The sequence below is a fragment of the Staurois parvus genome, unplaced genomic scaffold (genome assembly GCF_062004578.1).
Source record: "Staurois parvus isolate SC_StPar_1 unplaced genomic scaffold, SC_StPar_1.0 ptg000243l, whole genome shotgun sequence".
Lineage (NCBI taxonomy): Eukaryota > Metazoa > Chordata > Amphibia > Anura > Ranidae > Staurois > Staurois parvus.
Genome location: NW_028318039.1, coordinates 2,933,090 through 2,951,401, shown reverse-complemented (window position 1 = coordinate 2,951,401; position 18,312 = coordinate 2,933,090).

Sequence of the window (18,312 nt, the reverse complement as noted above, 5' to 3'; positions counted from 1 at the left end):
ATCAACAAAAAATCTGTACACTGTACTAATGCCACTAGTGACAGGGCAGTGAGGGGGTTAACGGGGGGGGGGGCAATCAAGGGGTTTCATGTGTTCCAAAGTGTTCTAAACTGAAAAAGTGTGCTGCTTTTACTCACTGTGTGTTGATTCTTCTCTCTCTGGGACGGAATGTGCCCAGCGAGAGAAGATGTCATCATTTCCTGTACCTGTGTAACTGGCCTAAATCAGATGATTGATCCCTCAGGGATCAAATCACGACACCCGTGGGTCGGCAGGGGCTAACGCGCGCCCCCCACCCTGTGAAAAGCACGAATATGTCCAATCGCTGGCAAACTTATGCAGGCTCCACCTCCGCAACATTCCTAACCCCAGACACTACTAAACAACTCATTCACTCCCTTATCTCACGACTCGACTACTGCAACTCCCTCCTCACTGGCCTACCTCATCACAGACTATCCCCGCTTCAGTCTATCATGAACTCAGCGGCCAGACTCATCCACCTTACCAACCGCTCCGCATCTGCCACCCCCCTCTGTCATTCCCTCCATTGGCTTCCGATTGCCCAACGCATTAAATTCAAACTACTAACATTGACGTACAAAGCCATTCATAACACTGCCCCAAACTACCTCACTGACCTGATACTCAAATACCACCCAACCCCTACTTTTCGCTCCTTGCAAGACCTCCTACTTTCTAGCTCCCTGGTCTCCTCCTCTCATGCCCGTCTGCAGGACTTCTCCAGGACTTCCCCCATCCTCTGGAACTCACTACCCAAATCCATCAGAGTGTCACCTACCCTCCTCACCTTTAGGCGCACCCTGAAAACCCATCTCTTCAGGGAAACCTACCCCGATCTCACCTAACAGCCGATCTCCTCCACTCCTCCTACCACTCCATCCCCCACAGCCACTTTCTCCTGTACCACTATCCCCTCCCTCCTAGATTGTAAGCTTGAAAGAGCAGGGCCTTCGAACCTCTCGTATATTGTTTTGTTACTGTATTGTCTCATGTACTGTCCCCCCCTTTTGGCGCTATATAAATACTGTATAATAATAATATGTGATTTTATGCGCCCGTGCCACCCTGTAGCAGTATTTCTGCTATAGGGCAGTCGGGACGTGCTTAAAGTGATACATTTATGATATATGTACACAAATTTGAAATGATTTATTTTTTGCATAATGCGGCACTTTTTCTTTAATATTCTGTTTTTGATTTGGTATCACAAATGTTAGTGCTAGCAGCTTACCAACATTCCACCTGAGCACAAAGATCCCCCCTTTTTTTATCCCGTGCATGGTTATTATTTTCTATGCACACCATAAAGTTATAAAAAATATATGCTAGAACTCATTTATGCAAAACACCAACTGTAAATCTACTTTCTTGAATCATGTACGTCTAAGCTACAAAGATGTTATTTTTACTATTTACTCTGGTAGGACCTCTTAGCACACACATGACCATTCATCAAATATAACAATGTGAAAAGCCTCTAAAATGTCTTAATACTGCAGTGGTGTTTTACACTGACCACTCCAAACAAAGCAATTCATGGAAAGTGTCCTGTATGCCAGTATATGGTAAAGCTGACAACCAACACTGAGGTCAAAAACTTTTTTTATTGAAGGTATACAAGATAATTGCGAAGTCTTAGAACCTTAGGCTAGCCTAAAAACTTTGTGGAATAGAGTCTGAGCTGATAAAGAGTTCTTAAGTAAAGATGACATCTCTGACTGATGTTTGGGCTTCTACAGCAATTGTTGAAATGCCAAGTAGCCATTTGCTCTGTGCTGAGAGCAATTGACAAAGAGTTGACAGCAACTGACATTAATGTCAGTTCTTTAGGAAAATATCAGTCGAAATAGCCTCTTATTGTTTTGAGCTATGGACATTTCAAAACCCACATCATGTTCTTTATGAATTCTCTTTAGGCCCTATTTTAAAACTATATTTATTTCCTTACACCATTTGATATCCCTGTCTTTCTCCCTTCTCAAGTGATCCTTGGAGAAGGGAGTGTGGATTAAGGGACCTGAACTTTGAAAGCTGTACCCAATAAGATAGGCAAAGGGAATAGTCACTAGTATTGCCTGTGATTTCCCTACAGTTGATATTTCCCCCATTATTTACTTCTGCACTGTGTCTCTGTGTGATGGTGACTAGAGATGAGCGAATTATTCAAAAATTCGGTTCGGCTGATTCGCCGAATTCGCCGATTAAATTTGCTTCGTGTCGAATATATTCGCTGCGAATTTAACTTATAAAAAGGGTGTTTCTAGGCTTCAGAGAGCCTTTATATTAGTGCAGAACACTGTACCTTTAATTTAAATGCCCTTGGAGTCTGCTGGGGAAGAGAAATAATACTGTCAGTCAGTATGACATGCAGATGAGTGCCGTCGATCTTAGAAACACCGCACACTTCACTCATTTGGGCAGTCACGGGGCCAAAACCAGAGTGTGGAGCCACAGTGTGGCGGTGGAGGCAGCAGCAATGGGAGGCCATACAGCACCCTATGACAAAATGGAACCCACCAGCAGTGTGAGGAGACCTGAAAGTGGCACATGGCAGAGTGTGGCGATGGAGACAGCAGCAATGGGAGGCCGTACAGGGACCCATGACACACTCTGGACCTGGCAGCAGCATGAGGAGGCGGTACAGGGGCCCATGACAGATTACGGGCCTGGCAGCAGCATGAGAAGTCGGTACGGGGGCCCATGGCAGATTACGGGCCTGGCAGCAGCATGAGGAGGCGGTACAGGGGCCCATGGCAGAGTGGCGGAGCGTAAGCAGCTAAAATTGAAGGCCATACAGAGGCCTATGTTAAAAAGTCCCCCCAGCAGCAGCGTGGGGAGACGACTATCAAGAGTCCAATGGCAGAGTGGCGGAGCAGAAGCAGCTTCAATTGAAGGCCATACACAGACCTAGGTTAAAAAGCGGAAGCCGTCAGCAGCGTGAGCAGACGACAGAGACACATGGCGCAGGGTGGCGGTGGAGGCAGCAGCAATGGAAGGCCATACAGCACCCTATCACAAAATGGAACCCACCAACAGTGTAAGGAGACCTGAAAGTGGCACATGGCGCAGGGTGGCGGTGGAGGCAGCAGTATTCGGAAGACATACACAGGACTAGTTTAAAAAGCGGAAGCTGTCAACAGCGTGAGCAGACGACAGAGGCACATGGCGCAGGGTGGCGGTGGAGGCAGCAGTATTCGGAAGCCATACACAGGCCTAGGTTAAAAAGCGGAAGCTGTCAGCAGCGTGAGCAGACGACAGAGGCACATGGCGCAGGGTGGCGGTGGATGCAGCAGTATTCGGAAGCCAAACACAGGCCTCGGTTAAAAAGCGGAAGCCGTCAGCAGCGTGAGCAGACGACAGAGGCACATGGCGCAGGGTGGCGGTGGAGGCAGCAGCAATGGAAGGCCATACAGCACCCTATTACAAAATGGAACCCACCAACAGTGTAAGGAGACCTGAAAGTGGCACATGGCGCAGGGTGGCGGTGGAGGCACCAGTATTCGGAAGCCATACACAGGCCTAGGTTAAAAAGCGGAAGCCGTCAGCAGCGTGAGCAGACGACAGAGACACATGACGCAGGGTGGTGGTGGATGCAGCAGTATTTGGAAGCCAAACACAGGCCTCGGTTAAAAAGCGGAAGCCGTCAGCAGCGTGAGCAGACGACAGAGACACATGGCGCAGGGTGGCGGTGGATGCAGCAGTATTCGGAAGCCAAACACAGGCCTCGGTTAAAAAGCGGAAGCCGTCAGAAGCGTGAGCAGACGACAGAGGCATATGGCGCAGGGTGGCGGTGGAGGCAGCAGCAATGGAAGGCCATACAGCACCCTATCACAAAATGGAACCCACCAACAGTGTAAGGAGACCTGAAAGTGGCACATGGCGCAGGGTGGCGGTGGAGGCAGCAGTATTCGGAAGACATACACAGGACTAGTTTAAAAAGCGGAAGCCGTCAGCAGCGTGAGCAGACAACAGAGGCACATGGCGCAGGGTGGCGGTGGAGGCAGCAGTATTCGGAAGCCATACACAGGCCTAGGTTAAAAAGCGGAAGCCGTCAGCAGCGTGAGCAGACGACAGAGACACATGGCGCAGGGTGGCGGTGGAGGCAGCAGTATTTGGAAGCCAAACACAGGCCTCGGTTAAAAAGCGGAAGCCGTCAGCAGCGTGAGCAGACGACAGAGGCACATGGCGCAGGGTGGCGGTGGAGGCAGCAGCAATGGAAGGCCATACAGCACCCTATCACAAAATGGAACCCACCAACAGTGTAAGGAGACCTGAAAGTGGCACATGGCGCAGGGTGGCGGTGGAGGCAGCAGTATTCGGAAGACATACACAGGACTAGTTTAAAAAGCGGAAGCCGTCAGCAGCGTGAGCAGACGACAGAGGCACATGGCGCAGGGTGGCGGTGGAGGCAGCAGTATTCGGAAGCCATACACAGGCCTAGGTTAAAAAGCGGAAGCCGTCAGCAGCGTGAGCAGACGACAGAGACACATGGCGCAGGGTGGCGGTGGATGCAGCAGTATTCGGAAGCCAAACACAGGACTAGTTTAAAAAGCGGAAGCCGTCAGCAGCGTGAGCAGACGACAGAGGCACATGGCGCAGGGTGGCGGTGGAGGCAGCAGTATTCGGAAGCCATACACAGGCCTAGGTTAAAAAGCGGAAGCCGTCAGCAGCGTGAGCAGACGACAGAGACACATGGCGCAGGGTGGCGGTGGATGCAGCAGTATTCGGAAGCCAAACACAGGCATCGGTTAAAAAGCGGAAGCCGTCAGCAGCGTGAGCAGACGACAGAGGCACATGGTGCAGGGTGGCGGTGGAGGCAGCAGCAATGGAAGGCCATACAGCACCCTATCACAAAATGGAACCCACCAACAGTGTAAGGAGACCTGAAAGTGGCACATGGCGCAGGGTGGCGGTGGAGGCAGCAGTATTCGGAAGACATACACAGGACTAGTTTAAAAAGCGGAAGCCGTCAGCAGCGTGAGCAGACGACAGAGGCACATGGCGCAGGGTGGCGGTGGAGGCAGCAGTATTCGGAAGCCATACACAGGCCTAGGTTAAAAAGCGGAAGCCGTCAGCAGCGTGAGCAGACGACAGAGACACATGGCGCAGGGTGGCGGTGGATGCAGCAGTATTCGGAAGCCAAACACAGGCCTCGGTTAAAAAGCGGAAGCCGTCAGCAGCGTGAGCAGACGACAGAGGCACATGGCGCAGGGTGGCGGTGGAGGCAGCAGCAATGGAAGGCCATACAGCACCCTATCACAAAATGGAACCCACCAACAGTGTAAGGAGACCTGAAAGTGGCACATGGCGCAGGGTGGCGGTGGAGGCAGCAGTATTCGGAAGACATACACAGGACTAGTTTAAAAAGCGGAAGCCGTCAGCAGCGTGAGCAGACGACAGAGGCACATGGCGCAGGGTGGCGGTGGAGGCAGCAGTAATCGGAAGCCATACACAGGCCTAGGTTAAAAAGCGGAAGCCGTCAGCAGCGTGAGCAGACGACAGAGACACATGGGGCAGGGTGGCGGTGGATGCAGCAGTATTCGGAAGCCAAACACAGGCCTCGGTTAAAAAGCGGAAGCCGTCAGCAGCGTGAGCAGACGACAGAGGCACATGGCGCAGGGTGGCGGTGGAGGCAGCAGCAATGGAAGGCCATACAGCACCCTATCACAAAATGGAACCCACCAACAGTGTAAGGAGACCTGAAAGTGGCACATGGCGCAGGGTGGCGGTGGAGGCAGCAGTATTCGGAAGACATACACAGGACTAGTTTAAAAAGCGGAAGCTGTCAACAGCGTGAGCAGACGACAGAGGCACATGGCGCAGGGTGGCGGTGGAGGCAGCAGTATTCGGAAGCCATACACAGGCCTAGGTTAAAAAGCGGAAGCTGTCAGCAGCGTGAGCAGACGACAGAGGCACATGGCGCAGGGTGGCGGTGGATGCAGCAGTATTCGGAAGCCAAACACAGGCCTCGGTTAAAAAGCGGAAGCCGTCAGCAGCGTGAGCAGACGACAGAGGCACATGGTGCAGGGTGGCGGTGGAGGCAGCAGCAATGGAAGGCCATACAGCACCCTATTACAAAATGGAACCCACCAACAGTGTAAGGAGACCTGAAAGTGGCACATGGCGCAGGGTGGCGGTGGAGGCACCAGTATTCGGAAGCCATACACAGGCCTAGGTTAAAAAGCGGAAGCCGTCAGCAGCGTGAGCAGACGACAGAGACACATGGCGCAGGGTGGCGGTGGATGCAGCAGTATTTGGAAGCCAAACACAGGCCTCGGTTAAAAAGCGGAAGCCGTCAGCAGCGTGAGCAGACGACAGAGACACATGGCGCAGGGTGGCGGTGGATGCAGCAGTATTCGGAAGCCAAACACAGGCCTCGGTTAAAAAGCGGAAGCCGTCAGAAGCGTGAGCAGACGACAGAGGCATATGGCGCAGGGTGGCGGTGGAGGCAGCAGCAATGGAAGGCCATACAGCACCCTATCACAAAATGGAACCCACCAACAGTGTAAGGAGACCTGAAAGTGGCACATGGCGCAGGGTGGCGGTGGAGGCAGCAGTATTCGGAAGACATACACAGGACTAGTTTAAAAAGCGGAAGCCGTCAGCAGCGTGAGCAGACAACAGAGGCACATGGCGCAGGGTGGCGGTGGAGGCAGCAGTATTCGGAAGCCATACACAGGCCTAGGTTAAAAAGCGGAAGCCGTCAGCAGCGTGAGCAGACGACAGAGACACATGGCGCAGGGTGGCGGTGGAGGCAGCAGTATTTGGAAGCCAAACACAGGCCTCGGTTAAAAAGCGGAAGCCGTCAGCAGCGTGAGCAGACGACAGAGGCACATGGCGCAGGGTGGCGGTGGAGGCAGCAGCAATGGAAGGCCATACAGCACCCTATCACAAAATGGAACCCACCAACAGTGTAAGGAGACCTGAAAGTGGCACATGGCGCAGGGTGGCGGTGGAGGCAGCAGTATTCGGAAGACATACACAGGACTAGTTTAAAAAGCGGAAGCCGTCAGCAGCGTGAGCAGACGACAGAGGCACATGGCGCAGGGTGGCGGTGGAGGCAGCAGTATTCGGAAGCCATACACAGGCCTAGGTTAAAAAGCGGAAGCCGTCAGCAGCGTGAGCAGACGACAGAGACACATGGCGCAGGGTGGCGGTGGAGGCAGCAGTATTCGGAAGCCAAACACAGGCCTCGGTTAAAAAGCGGAAGCCGTCAGCAGCGTGCGCAGACGACAGAGGCACATGGCGCAGGGTGGCGGTGGAGGCAGCAGCAATGGAAGGCCATACAGCACCCTATCACAAAATGGAACCCACCAACAGTGTAAGGAGACCTGAAAGTGGCACATGGCGCAGGGTGGCGGTGGAGGCAGCAGTATTCGGAAGACATACACAGGACTAGTTTAAAAAGCGGAAGCCGTCAGCAGCGTGAGCAGACGACAGAGGCACATGGCGCAGGGTGGCGGTGGAGGCAGCAGTATTCGGAAGCCATACACAGGCCTAGGTTAAAAAGCGGAAGCCGTCAGCAGCGTGAGCAGACGACAGAGACACATGGCGCAGGGTGGCGGTGGAGGCAGCAGTATTCGGAAGCCAAACACAGGCCTCGGTTAAAAAGCGGAAGCCGTCAGCAGCGTGAGCAGACGACAGAGGCACATGGCGCAGGGTGGCGGTGGAGGCAGCAGTATTCGGAAGCCATACACAGGCCTAGGTTTAAAACTGGAACCCAGCAGCGTGAGCAGACGACAAAGACGCACATGGCAGAGGATGGATCTGGCAGCAGTATGAGAAGGCGATACAGGGGCCCGTGGCACAGTGTGGTGATGGGGGCTACAGCAATTGGATGCCAGAAAGTGGCCGATAGGGCTATATACTGCATGACTACATAGGTGGTATTTATAGTACTTTTATTTTGGCCTCCCTCTCAGCAGGTGTGAAAAAGGCCACCATTTTTGAACGGTAGCGAGGTTCCAACAAGGTGGACAGCCAAAAGTCATCCCTCAGTCTGATGGTTATTATTCGGCTGTCGCTACGCAAGCAACCGAGCATGCTATGGGCCATTTGTGCCAAGGAATGCGAGGGACTCCCTGCCTCCATCTCCACAGCATACTGCCACGGTGCGTCTGGGTCCTCTGTCTCCTCCTCCTCCTCTACCAGATGCTCCTGCTCCTCCACTCCTGTCCGCTGAGTGGAAAAACCACCCATTTCACTCAATAATTCCTGAGCACCAATGTCCTCCTCTACCTCCTCCTCTTCTTCCTGTCCTGCCCCCACAGGGGTCATGTGGCGTTGAGATCTGTGCGCCACGTCTACCGCACCCTGACCAGCCATTGTTAACAGCATTTGTTCCAGGACGTGCAACAGAGGAATGACGTCGTTCATCCCATAGTCCTGCCGACTCACGAATAGCGTGGCCTCCTCAAAGGGCCTGAGCAAGCGGCAGGTGTCACGCATGAGCTGCCAATGGCTGACATCTAAGTTACACAGGGGAGTACCTTTATCCGCTTGTAACATCAGGAAATCGGTGATGGCCTTTCGCTGTTCATAAAGGCGGTCTAACATATGTAGGGTTGAATTCCACCTTGTTGCAACGTCGCAGATCAGGCGATGCTGTGGAATTCCATTCTGCCGCTGCAGCTCAAGGAGGGTGTGCTTTGCGGTGTAGGAATGGCTGAAATGCATGCAAAGTTTACGTGACATTTTAAGGATGTCTTGCAGTGGGATGGTGGATTTTAGGAACCGCTTGACAACCAGATTGAACACGTGAGCCATGCATGGCGCATGGCACAACCTTCCTTGACGCAGAGCAGACACCATGTTCTTTCCGTTGTCGGTCAACATGGTTCCGATTTTCAGTTTGCGCGGAGACAGCCATCTGTCGATTTCTCTGTTCATTACACTGAGAAGTTCCTCCCCTGTGTGACTACGTTCGCCAAGGCATACCAGGTGCAGCACAGCGTGACACTGTTGCGCCCTGCACATGTGATATGCCGGTCGGGTAATGGGACTTGGCACGGGGGTGGCGGCTGAGGACATGGCGGAAGAAGAGGTGGTAGAGGCGGACATCTTTTCTGGACCAAGGACGTGCAAACGTGGAGGCAAAAGCGGCGTGACCTGTCCAAGTTGCTGGTGCGGCTGTGCCGGCACCACATTCACCCAGTGGGCCGTAAATTACATGTACTGTCCCTGACTGTAGTTACAGCTCCACACGTCGGCGCTGCCGTGCACTTTGGCAGAGACCGACATGCTCAAAGACTGGCCCACCATCTCTTCTACATGTGAATGCAGGGCTGGCACTGCCTTTTTGGCGAAGAAATGCCGGCTTGGCACTCTCCACCGCGGCTCGGCACAAGCCATCATTTCTCGGAAAGGTGCTGAGTCCACCACTTGGAAAGGGAGGGACTGCAGCACCAGCAACTTGGACAGGAGGACGTTCAGCTTCTGCACCGTCGGGTGCGTGCTCGCAAACTGTTGTCTCTTGGAAACGGATTCCAAGAAAGACTGCTGACGGAATCCGTGAAGAGGAGTAGCAGGAGAAGGAGCATCTGAACGAGCGGAAGATGCCAACGAGCGACAACTCCCCTCAGCAGAGGTGTTGGAGCCTTGACTGGCTGATAGAGGGCGATTGACGTCGGGTGACGGAGCAAGTAACGGAGCGGGTGATGGAGCGGGGGCTGGGGCAGGCAGAACCGCCGTATCTTTATCACGGTTTTCCCAGGCCACCGAATGGCGACGCTGCATATGCTGACGCAACGCTGTAGTCCCAACATTGGCCCCCTGGCCACGCTTGACTTTCTGGCCACATAGTCGACATACGGCTACGTTTACTTCCTCGGGCGGCGTGACGAAAAATTGCCACACCGCCGAGTAGGAAACTTTGCCCCCGCTACTCCTCACTGGCTGACTGCTACTTCCTCCGTGCACACCGGCACCACTACTGGCCGTGGTGGTAGGCTGCAGTGGAGCTGGTGCTCTACTCCGTGGCCGTTTGGCTCCACTGACACTGCTGCGACCCTGCTGCCTCCTGGGCAACCCACCGACTGTTTTGCTCGCTGGCAAGCTGGCACCCTCTTCTCTTGATGATGCGGAAGCAATAGCCTGATGACGACGAGGCTGCCAAGTGCGATCAGCCTCATCATCATCAATTAGGGTCTCCGCGTCACTACTAGCCCCCTCGGCTGCGTGTGGGTCAGGAGACAGACCTGTCTCTAGACCGGCTACCGAGCCACTCTCCTCGCCAGTACTTCTTCGCCTGGCTGCTGAAGAGGCGGATGTCTCCCCCCGTTCCTGACCGCCCTCTGTTAGCTCTTCCTCACTGTACAGTGGGGCTGAGCCCACAGCATGCGATACTTCGCTTGGTGAGGGAACACCAAAGGACAGGGGCAGGTAGAGGACACGTGATTTCAGTGGGCTTGCTCCCGGGCCATGCCAACTAACGGTTGTGTCTGACGTACCCACCGACCGTTGGCTGTAGGTGTCAGAGGTGACCTGGGAAGAGGAAGACGACCGAGTCAACCAATCGATGACGGCAGGGTTGTCGGTGGAGACACGACCGCTGGATGACACCGGGAGCACTGGCCTCTGGCTGCGACTAGTGCTGCCTCGACCCCTTCCTCTGCTGCCACGTCTGCTCGCTCCTGAAACATTGCCTCCTCTGCCACTCATCTGCGTGTTGTCTGACATACTCTTTAATTCAATAAGCACCCCAAAAATAAAACCGGATTTAACTCTTTGAACGTACAATAGTGGTTGTGAAGCAGAAAGTCAGTTTATTTAGCACAATCGGTCAATCGCAGCTTGCCGTTGGCTGGAAACTGTACGTTTCTGTCACTGGAATGCACTAATCACCCAAAAAATATTACCGCCAGCCGGCGTGTAAATGGATTTAACTCTTTGAACGTACAATGGTGGTTGTGAAGCAGAAAGTCAGTTTATTTAGCACAATCGGTCAATTGCAGCTTGCCGTTGGCTGGAAACTGTACGTTTCTGTCACTGGAATGCACTAATCACCCAAAAAATATTACCGCCACCCGGCGTGTATATGGATTTAACTCTTTGAACGTACAATAGTGGTTGTGAAGCAGAAAGTCAGTTTATTTAGCACAATCGGTCAATTGCAGCTTGCCGTTGGCTGGAAACTACGTTTCTGTCACTGGAATGCACTAATCACCCAAAAAATATTACCGCCAGCCGGCGTGTAAATGGATTTAACTCTTTGAACGTACAATAGTGGTTGTGAAGCAGAAAGTCAGTTTATTTAGCACAATCGGTCAATTGCAGCTTGCCGTTGGCTGGAAACTGTACGTTTGTGTCACTGGAATGCACTAATCGCCCAAAAAATATTACCGCCAGCCGGCGTGTAAATGGATTTAACTCTTTGAACGTACAATAGTGGTTGTGAAGCAGAAAGTCAGTTTATTTTGCACAATCGGCAAACTGCAGCACCAACTGTGCACGACAGCCACCAAAAAAAAAGGGTGTATGTCACTTTAAATTTTCGATTCTTTGATAGCTGTGGCCCTGAGTAATGATTCTGTGTCCCTGAGTAACGATTCTGTGTCCCTGAGTAACGATTCTGTGGCCCTAAAGTCTCTGTGGCCCTAACTCTGTCCCTTAATACAGACAGGTCTGTCTCTCTTGAATGACCGGAGGCTAATGGATAATTCTAAGATGGCCGCGATTTATAGCTCCACCATTACACAGTGCTGGCTGGCTGCTGATTGGCTAATGCGATCACATGTCATGATTCATGACTCATGAATGCATTATGGGTCAGCGCGCCTTGTCTGCGCGCCTTCCCAGAGATCCCCGCCCCATCTTCTCTGTCCATTTTCTCCTGTCGCCACACATGTCGCCGCCATTTTTGGGAAAATTCGATTCGTGCATCCGAAGTTTGCTAATCTTCGGATTCGTCGCGAATCGAATTTTTCCAAATCTTCGGAACGAATTCCACTTCGTCATGTTCGATTCGCTCATCTCTAATGGTGACCATCTTGTTAAAAGCAAATGATTAGCGGGATTAAGTTACTCATGTCAGAGCGTCCATCAAGGAGAACAGTGTGTACCACAGTAGTGACATCACCAAATCTAACTCAAAATAACTTGTCTAACACACATATTAAGATTAGCATTTTTTTTCCTACAAACCACTTTAAATCTCCAGTTTTATATTTTTATTTATGATAACAGAGAACCTGGAGAATAAAATGATGGGTGTTGTAGATTTTTCACAATATTTGCACAACCATTTATCAAATGCATATTTTAAGGAAAAAAATACACTAAAATGAATTTTAGTGCAAACAAACACAATATTATACCCAGTTTTGTAAAATATAAAAGATGGGGTTGTGGTTGGTAAATAGATATTAAACATATCAAACCTTAAAATTGCGCAAGCCTATAAATTGGAAAAAAAATTCTGGTAACCAAAATTGTCCAGAGGTGACCCTTTAAAAGTATTTACACGTTATTAGTTTAGAGGTAGCCATGAATTTTGGCCCCAGAATTATGTCTCTCACTCTGAGGTTCATGGCAATATTTCACATGTGTGGCACAATTTAAATTTAAATGCATGTGTTCACCCTATATGTGTTTGAATTGGGGTGTGTACAGAGATCAGGGGGTACCTAAAGTGGAATTACAGGCAATTTATTTTTTCATTTTGGATAGAGTAAGGGACGGTCATCACCCCTCTCAGTTTATGTTTTGCCATCTGTGTCCCATTGGGGAGAATTCCTTTCACTTAATTTCCCATAGCCAAAACAGAAAGTGAAAGGAAATCCCAGCAAATAAATGGAATCCTTAGGGAACCCTAGGTATGTCCCCATTGGATGATTTCCCCTCTATTACTTTTCTGGGGACATCCCAAAATGTGAGATTTAATTTATCTGATTAATTTTTTTTACACTTTTTTTTTTTTACTTTACTGCTATAACAAGCCCCCTATATGATAGCATTGGGCAGGTGACAAAGCCTCTTTGTGAAGACATTGGTAGTCTATTAGACCCCCAATGTCCCCTCTATCCTCCAGTGCAGCTAATCAAACAAAGATCATGCTTAAATAGCTGCATCCATGGCTAAAATAGCTAGGGAAAGTCAGCTGTGAACCTAGAAGTGATTTAATATACATCACTTCTGGATTCATTATTCACAACAGGGATTGGAAAATGGATGTTGTCCAATCATCTCCTACTTTTGCTGTGCTAGCTGTGACCCAGAGGAATGGAAGAAACTGGTAACCAATGCAGGTGTCGCCAGAGGAGGAGAGGACACACCTTTAAAGTCCCATAAAAGCAATTGGGTGGCTCTAGAGCCCCCTAGGTCTGATAGCCCTTTGCCTGCTCTAAAAAGCAATAGCATGGTCATGGCTACAGCAGCAACTGTGAGTTTGCTTTAATATTTATTACAGGTAGTTATATAGCACCGTCATTTTATGCAGCGCTTTAAACATATATGTTGTACATTCACATCAGTCCCTAACCCTCAAAGAGCGTACAATCTAAGTCCCTAACTTGCATTCATACATACACATACTAGGGCCAATTTAGACAGGAGCCAATTAAACAAAAAGCATGTCTTTGGAATGTGGGAGGAACCGGAGTATCTGGAGGAAACCCACACAGGCACAGGGAGAACATGCAAACTCCAGGCCAGGGGTGGACTGACAACTCATGGGTCCCCCGGGTCATAGGGGATCAAGGGGCCCCTGTGTCCTTGCCCACACTCAAACCACACCCAAAAAAGCCTATGAAAAGGTACCAGGGCATCTCATGGGGCCCCCTACTGACCCTGGGCCCTCGGGCAGTGCCCGAGTTCCCAAATGGTCAGTCCGCCCCTGCTCCAGGCAGATAGTGTCATGGTTGGCATTAGAACTGACGATTCTAATGCTGCTAGGCGGAAGTGCTAACCACTTAGCTACTGTGCTTTAAACTGTTGTACAGGGCTCAAAATGTCAAGTCCTGAGATACTAGCCAGGACTTAAGAGTTACTCACCACTAGTTGCCCCACCCAACCCCTACCCTGCCCCGCTCTTAATTCTGCCCCTACACATGCCCTCGTAAATTATCTCATGAAATGGCACTGTTAAATGTTTTATGCAGAATGAAGGAAGGGAAGGAAGGAAGAAAGGAAATGGAAGGAAGGGAGGGAGGGTAGAAGGAAGGAAGAAAGGGAAAAAGGGGTGGGAGAAAGGGGTGGAATTATGGGAGGGAGGGGTGGAAGGAAGGGAGTGAGGGGTGGAAGGAAGAGAAAGAAAGGAGGGGTGGATGGAAGGAAAAGAAAGGAGGGGTGGATGGAAGGAAAGGAAAGGAGGGGTGGATGGAAGGAAAGGAAAGGAGGGGTGGATGGAAGGAAAGGAAAGGAGGGGTGGATGGAAGGAAAGGAAAGGAGGGGTGGATGGAAGGAAAGGAAAGGAGGGGTGGATGGAAGGGAAGGAAAGGAGGGGTGGATGGAAGGAAGGAATGAAGAAAGGGAAGGGTGGGTGGAAGCAACAAAGGGAGAGGTGGAAGGGAGGGGTGGAAGGAATAAAGGAAGGAAGGGAGTGGTGAAAGGAAGGAAGAGGTGGAAGGAAGGAAGAGGTGGAAGGAAGGGGTGGGTGGAAGGAAGGAAGAGAGAAGGGTGGGTGGAAGGAAGGGAGGGGTGGGTGGAAGGAAGGAAGTGAGGGTGGGTTGAAGGAAGGAAGTGAGGGGTGGGTGGAAGAAAGGGAGGGGTGGAAGGAAGGAAGGAAGAAAAGAAGGGAGGGGTGGAAGGGAGGGGTGGGTGGAAGGAAGGAAGAAAAGAAGGGAGGGGTTGAAAGGAGGGAGGGTGGAATGAATAAAGGAGGGGTGGAAGGTAGGGATGGAGGAAGGAAGGAAGGAAGGAAGGAAGGAAGGAAGGGGTGGGAGGAAAGTACAGAGGGAAGGAAGGGAGGGATGTGTGGAAGGAAAGAAAGGGAGGGGTGGGTGGAAGAAAGGAAGGAAGGGAGGGATGGAAGAAAGGGAGGGGTGGAAGGAAGGAATGATGGAAGGAAGGAAGGAAGGAAGGAAGGAAGGAAGGAAGGAAGGGAGCGGTGGGTGGAAGGAAGATAGGGAGGGTTGGAAGGGATGGGTGAAAGGAAGTGAGGGTGGAAGGAAGGGGTGGGTGGAAGGAAAAAAGGAAGGGGAGGGTGGAAGGAAAGAAGGGAGGAAAGGAAGGGAGGGGTGGGTGGGTGGAAGGAAGGGAGGGAAGGAAAGGAGGGGTGGGTAGAAGGAAGAGAAGGAAAGGAGGGGTGGATGGAAGGAAAGGAAAGGAGGGGTGGATGGAATGGAAGGAAAGGAGGGGTGGATGGAATGGAAGGAAAGGAGGGGTGGATGGAAGGAAGGAATGAAGAAAGGGAAGGGTGGGTGGAAGGAACAAAGGGAGAGGTGGAAGGGAGGGGTGGAAGGAATAAAGGAAGGAAGGGAGTGGTGAAAGGAAGGAAGAGGTGGAAGGAAGGAAGAGGTGGAAGGAAGAGAGGGGTGGGTGGAAGAAAGGAAGGGAGGGGTGGGTTGAAGGAAGGAAGTGAGGGGTGGGTGGAAGAAAGGAAGGGAGGGGTGGGTGGAAGGAAGGAAGAAAAGAAGGGAGGGGTGGAAGAGAGGGGTGGGTGGAAGGAAGGAAGAAAAGAAGGGAGGGGTTGAAAGGAGGGAGGGTGGAATGAAGAAAGGAGGGGTGGAAGGTAGGGATGGAGGAAGGAAGGAAGGGGTGGGAGGAAAGTACAGAGGGAAGGAAGGGAGGGATGTGTGGAAGGAAAGAAAGGGAGGGGTGGGTGGAAGGAAGGAAGGGAGGGGTGGAAGGAAGGAAGCAAGGGAAGGAAGAAAGGAAGGGAGGGGTGAAAGGGAGGGAGAATGGAATGAAGGAAGGAAGGGATGGTGGGAGGGATGGGTGGAAGGAAGGGAGGGGTGGGTGGAAGAAAGGAAGAGAGGGGTGGAAGGGAGAGAGGGTGGAATGAAGGAAGAAAGGGAGGGGTGGAAGAAAGGGATGATGGAAGGAAGGAAGGGAGCGGTGGGTGGAAGGAAGATAGGGAGGGTTGGAAGGGATGGGTGAAAGGAAGTGAGGGTGGAAGGAAGGGGTGGGTGGAAGGAAGAAAGGAAGGGGAGGCTGGAAGGAAAGAAGGGAGGAAAGGAAGGGAGGGGTGGGTGGGTGGAAGGAAGGGAGGGAAGGAAAGGAGGGGTGGGTGGAAGGAAGGAAGAGCAGTGGGACTCACATGCTCAGTCAGACGCATCACAGCTGTTGGCTGCTCTGTGTTTAATTTCCCACCGACATATCCTCTGAAGCTGCAGGGACTGGAGTGTGGGCGGGCACAGGGGGAGGCAGAGCAGATCCAGCCTCTCTCCCCTCTTCTATTGGTGAGGAGGATAGGGGCTGGGCACTGAGAAGTACACATGGGGGGTGGCCAGAAAGAAGCGGAGCATTAGGGGATGATCAGTGTGGCGGTGGGGTGTGGTAATAAGCAGCGATCTCCTGTATGGCTTTCAGTGAAGCAGCTGGAAGCCGCTTCACCTGCTCTCCCTCCCGCAGCATTCAGCTGCTTCATTGAAAGCCATACAGGAGATCGCTGCTTGTCACCACCACCACTGCCACCCCTCCCATACACCCCTAGTCCTGGCGCTGCTCGTCCCCACCTTATTTCCACCCTGCCCAATGTGAGCGGGCGAGTGGAAATGTATACTGTACTCTGCCACTAATAAATGTACATTGGTAGACCAGAGGTTAATCTTACACTTTAGATATACAGCTATGAAGTTGTAGGCCATGGAGTACCTAGGCACACTTACATACCTTGAAATGCACTGCAATTTTTTAGGAGGAATTATAGACAAATAGTACATTTTAATTGCACAATTAACATTCTGGATATTCCCTAGCACATAGCAAATCTATAATTTTTTAATCAGGTCTACTTTAACCATATGGCTCAACATCATCCTCAAGGTTCAAGGCATGTTTCGGGAACCAGGGATTGCAGATGTCTGCAAAATCATCAAGCATTAATTAAATATGATGGACGCTCATACAGGTGTCTTTTCTGTAGCTCCTGAATGCTTATGACTCGCACAATGGATAAGTTAAAAATCTAAGGCTAGAACGCTATCTGCTAAAATCCTAAAATCCTGCACTGGTACTTTTTTGCTAAACACAAGTAACAGGCTGATCAATCTTTAATCACTTGCATTACTTTGTCTTTTAGTTTGTCCTCCAAATCTATAGCTTCATATAAACTGATAATGCTTTATAAAGTAGATACAACATATTGCAACTGCTACTGCTTTTACTAATAACAATTATTAATACTGTAAAAAGAACAAACAACAAACAGGAGGGCACAGATACCTAATGCATTACCAGTGATATATTCTTCATAAAACAAAATAAAATAAAAGCTAAGTGTATACTCACAAAAGTTGAAGATAAAATGGCTTTAAACCACAAGATGCCACACTGTATAAAAGTCGAGTTTCAGCCCCCCCCCGAGCTTCTGAGTTGATGCGTTTCGGGGATGCAACACTTTCCTCAGCGCTTTGCCCTGTGTGGTTTTAATGCTATTTTATCTTTAACTTTTGTGAGTATCTACTTGACATTTATTTTGTTTTATGAAGAATAAATTGCTGGTAATGCACTAGGTGTCTGCTTCCTTCTGTTTCTTCTTTTTGTAATTGCTACAGGATTCCCCTATCTGAGGAGGGCTGCATCAGCTACATATCTCTGGTGGAGTTCATTGTGCATCATTTCTGGTCCCTTTTGACAGTGGTGGAACTCTGAGCACTGGGAGTGACAGTGTTTTGTGTGTAATTATGAATTAGAGGCATTGTAGGTGATTGCCATTTTTGTTTGTAGTATTACTTCCAAGTGCTATAATTTCTTTGAACCCTTTAGCCAGGGTTAAAAATGCATGTTACTGAATCATTCCTGCATTTTGACTTTATGCCAAACTTTGTAGTGTACAAAGATTTCTTAATGCAATGCACTGAATTAATCTAAAACAAAACTGTGTGGGGAAAAGGGAGTTAGATAATATACTCACATTTTCCAAAACCTTCACCTGTGGTGCCTAGCAAGGGTGACATTCTCCATCCAAGCATGATCCTGGGCCAAAGTAGCCCAAATCTCACTGAGAAGTTGATCCTGCACTCTGCTCCAATGTCTTCTTGCAAGATTTGGAGTACACAACATTCCCTGGGATCTAGTTGGCAAGATGATGACAACGCCCCCTGCACTGTAGAAGCCAGGGGGGAGCTAAGTGTATTATGTAACCTGTTTCCCCCTACAGGTGCTTTTTCTTGTGTAATCTCAGAAAGG